The 4,614-nt window shown below is 48.7% G+C and overlaps 2 non-coding genes across 2 annotated transcripts; one reads left to right on the top strand and one right to left on the bottom strand.

Moving 5' to 3' along the window:
- Positions 1–2,896: 2,896 nt before the first annotated feature.
- Trnap-cgg (transfer RNA proline (anticodon CGG)) lies at positions 2,897–2,971 on the bottom strand. Its single transcript has one exon. It is a non-coding gene; the product is annotated as a tRNA-Pro (tRNA).
- A 369-nt stretch (positions 2,972–3,340) lies between these two features.
- Positions 3,341–3,415, top strand: Trnap-cgg (transfer RNA proline (anticodon CGG)). Its single transcript has one exon. It is a non-coding gene; the product is annotated as a tRNA-Pro (tRNA).
- The last annotated feature ends 1,199 nt before the right edge of the window (positions 3,416–4,614 follow it).

Here is a 4,614-nt window from a genome sequence, read left to right as displayed (position 1 = left end):
CAGCTCATACAACTCGGTCGCCGCACGTAAGACGCGGCCACCGCCCTCTCGAGCACCGTGTGCCAAAGTTCCAGAGGCAGCAGCGGGGCATACTTCAAAGTGCTCACAGTGGGGGTGCCACAAGAGATGCAGCAGTCACACCATTGGAGCCGACAGAGCCAATCAGGATGCAGCCCCATCTTATTAAGTCGCGTCGTTGTGGCACAGAAGGGGAGTCGTTTGGTGGGCCTCCTGAAGTACGGAGCACGTCTTCTCTCAGCCGTGACACCGTTACTAAGCCAACGTTTAGGGAGATGAACTTCGGGTACGGACCTGGACACGAGTGATTACATTGAGCTATGTCTTCGTCGCGCGGGGTAGCCGCGTGGTCTTGGGCGTGTTGCCACGGTTCGCGCGGCTCCCTCCGTCGGAGATTCGAGTCCTCCCTCGGGCATGGGTGTGTGAGTTGTCCTTAGCTTAAGTCAGCTTAAGTTAAAGTAAGTAGTGTGTAAGGCTAGGGACCGATGACCTCAGCAAATTGGTCCCATAGACCCTACCACAAATTTCCAAAATTTCACCATGTTTTCAGAATAAATCATCTATGTTCTAATGAATTCCGACTTTCCATTCGGTAATTTGTAGCTGGGACACAACATTTATACCATTCTTCCTGCAAACTAGAGGCACGATTAGGTAACAATGGTGGAGGTGTACAGAGATCACGCACCCTTCTCTGTAAAGTAGACCACAAGGGCTCAAAAACATCGAAATCTGGTGACCGTGGTGACCGAAGGGGATATGAAAATTTATCCTCGTGCTCACAAAACTAATCCTCGACGATACGAACTGTGTGAACAGGGTCCCCGATGTCTTGGAACACAGCGTGACCTTTGAGGAACAAGCGTTATACCACGGGATGGACCTGATCAGCGAAAATGGTCACATAGTACTTGGTAGTAAAGTGACCTTGCTGAGTACCCACGCGGACCCCGGAATAGCAAGATATGGATGTCAAAATTATCACTGAATCACCGCCATGTTTCACTCATAGGATATTAACTCGGTCAGAAGTTGGAAACAGTGTGCAACAACACTCGTCTAATCAAATAACTTTTCTTCCATTGCTCAGTATTCCATGTTTTGTGGCTTTGGCACTAGATTTTCCTGTGACGGGCATTTGCACCATTGATAACTGGTTTTCGGATTCCAGGTCGCCCTACAGTGCCCTGCTTATGGAGCCCTCTTCGTGTTCTTTTGGTGCTGACAGAGTTTGCGAGTGCGTCATTCAGTTCTGCAGCTGAGGTCCTCTTATTTGTCGTTACAGTCCTCTTGAATGACCGTCCATCACGATCACTCACAACGCACTTTCGTCCGAAATGTGGCCTTAACGGGTGACGTTTTACCCCTCTCCCTGTGTGCACCTTCAAACACCAAACACTTGTGCTACTTTGGTTACGAAAGCACCCACCTCACGAGAGCCAACAATTTGCCGCTTTCGAATTCCTAAGGCTCCAATACAATGAACTAACAACTACAAAGAACACTGTTTTGATCTTGACTGACGCTGGACAACATTACACAAGTGCAATTCGGATTCAGATACAATAGCGGATCAGATAGAACAGCGCAACCTACAGGCGTTTCCCAGCATCTGAATTTATGTTCAGGCATGCATTTGTCACGGTGGTTCCATATCCATGCCCAGCCTCACTCTCGATATCCTATCATGCAACCTGTATCTCAATTTACAGGGGCTCCGTCTCATCTCCACGAAAGCTACGCTGTTAACTCTTATACGACAGTTGTTGTTAAGAGTCAGAATTTGGTGGCAATATGCATCAATATGTCTTGTCAATGTCCCATTTTTCTAAGTACTCTCCATCACTTTCTATTGCCGTACGCCAACGTTGTGGGAGAGCATTTATTCCCCTGCTGGTGCTCTTGTCCTCTACGCGTAGCCATGTTTTCACTGCATGATTGACACTCTCACGCAGGCCGGTGTGGCCGAGCGGTTCTAGGCGCTTCAGTCTGGAATCGCACGACCGCTACGGTCGCAGGTTCGAATCCTGCCTCAGGCATGGATGTGTGTGATGTCCTTTGGTTAGTTAGGTTTAAGTAGTTCTAAGTTCTAGGGGACTGATGACCTCAGATATTAAGTCCCATAGTGCTCAGAGACATTTTTTGACTCTCTCACGATCTTCAAAGTACGTGCCCCGTAGAGAATCTTTGGCCGGCCCAAAGAGATGCAAGTCCTAGGACGACAGGTCTGCACTGTAGGGTGAATGAGGCAATGATGTCCAACCCAATTTGGCGATGTGTTCTCGGGTTCTCAGACTTATGTGGGGGCGTGCATTATCGTGTTGGAGCAAGATTTCTGCTAGATTATTGTCCGATAGAACACGTCGGGAACGGTTCTTAAGTTTATTCGGGATCTTCGTGTAGCCTATGCCTTTGAATTGATGGTCGATCCTCTTGGCATCACATCCCCGAGACTGACGCCATCACAATCGCAGATGACTGTCACCATGACTTTTCCGGCAGAGGAGATTGTCTTGAATTTCTTTTTTTGTGATGAATGGGGATGATACCACTCCATGGACTGTTTTTTTGTTTCCGGCGCAAAGTAGTGCTTCCAGCTTTCGTCCCCCATAACGATCAGTGACGGAAAGGCCTCTTCGTCGGTCTCGAAACGCTCCAAGACTGTGAAAAGGTCCTTCTTTTGATGTTGTGGTCGACTGTGAGCATTCGTGGAACCCATCGTGAGCACCTCTTTGAATACCCGAGAGTCTCGATCATTGCAGACGCGCTTCCAATGCTGACCGACAACTGTAGAGCCAACAGTCGAGTTGTGGAATGAGATTTTCACTCTGCAGCGGAGTGTGCGCTGATATGAAACTTCCTGGCAGATTAAAACTGTGTGCCCGACCGAGACTCGAACTCGGGACCTTTGCCTTCCGCGGGCAAGTGCTCTACCAACTGAGCTACCGAAGCACGACTCACGCCCGGTACTCACAGCTTTACTTCTGCCAGTACCTCGTCTCCTACCTTCCAAACTTTACAGAAGCTCTCCTGCGAAACCTTGCAGAACTATCACTCCTGAAAGAAAGGATATTGCGGAGACATGGCTTAGCCACAGCCTGGGGGATGTTTCCAGAATGAGATTTTCATGCTGCAGCGGAGTGTGCGCTGATATGAAACTTCCTGGCAGATTAAAACTGTGTGCCCGACCGAGACTCGAACTCGGGACGTTTCTTTCAGGAGTGCTAGTTCTGCAAGGTTCGCAGGAGAGCTTCTGTAAAGTTTGGAAGGTAGGGGACGAGGTACTGGCAGAAGTAAAGCTGTGAGTACCGGGCGTGAGTCGTGCTTCGGTAGCTCAGTTGGTAGAGCACTTGCCCGCGGAAGGCAAAGGTCCCGAGTTCGAGTCTCGGTCGGGCACACAGTTTTAATCTGCCAGGAAGTTTCAGTCGAGTTGTGATGCGCCGGTCCGCACGAATAATGACATCCGCACGATTCAGCATGTCTGGAGCAGTGGCTGTGACAGGATGCCTCGAGTGTGTCTGATCATGGCGCTCTGTTTCTGCATTCGCTGAGGCTGTAACTTTCTTTACCCATCGCCCAACTGTACTTCCATTAACTGCAGCATCGTCATACATTGTACACAAACATTTATGGATGTTCACCACGGTTTTTTTTTTCTCCACACAAAAATTCAATAACAACACGCTGCTTGTAACGTGAGTCGTCGAAACTTCACCGGCGCACAGAACAAACATCAAATGTGAAGCACCAACAAGGACGTTTGTTTATGTATATTAATGGCTTTTAAAATGTGGGGCATTAATTATTGAACGACTCTCGTAATCTTCGTGGACCAATTCTCGAATCAAATATTCGTTACTCTGGGATTCAAACCACCATATTCTAAACGCCCGGTACTCACAGCTTTACTTCTGCCAGTACCTCGTCTCCTACCTTCCAAACTTTACAGAAGCTCTCCTGCAGGAGGTTTGGAAGGTAGGGGACGAGGTACTGGCAGAAGTAAAGCTGTGAGTACCGGGCGTGAGTCGTGCTTCGGTAGCTCAGTTGGTAGAGCACTTGCCCGCGAAAGGCAAAGGTCCCGAGTTCGAGTCTCGGTCGGGCACACAGTTTTAATCTGCCAGGAAGTTTCATATCAGCGCACACTCCGCTGCAGAGTGAAAATCTCATTCTGGCACCATATTCTAGTTCAGAGCCTCAAAGTAATCTCACAGGGGAAGCTCCTGCCCTGGAAAGCTATTATGAGGTAGAAATATCAGAGGCCGACAGCGAATGTGCCGAAGGGGACAATGTAGGGACGATTATTCAGTAATTGCGTCGTCGATGCTCTGTTCCAGCAACTCGGCGCAAGAGCGATGGAGACAACATTCTGCTGGTAGCGAGGTCGTTAGACACGGATTAATCCAGCCTTACGTAATGGGGGTGTACTGCGTCGCTGTTTATGGAAAGTGTAAGCTTGTTGAAATGCAAATCGTGCTGCTGTGTGTGTTTACGAACACGGCAGATGAAGCTGTGACAATCTAAGCGTCGTCTCCCGAAGTTCTCGTATGCGAGCTTTTAGTATATACGTAGCTTAGGGTGAGTTCTACTGTAAATTAC

Source organism: Schistocerca serialis, chromosome 5 (genome assembly GCF_023864345.2).
Source record: "Schistocerca serialis cubense isolate TAMUIC-IGC-003099 chromosome 5, iqSchSeri2.2, whole genome shotgun sequence".
Lineage (NCBI taxonomy): Eukaryota > Metazoa > Arthropoda > Insecta > Orthoptera > Acrididae > Schistocerca > Schistocerca serialis.
Note: the sequence above shows the minus strand (reverse complement) of the source record. Positions and strands in the feature narration are given on the sequence as shown.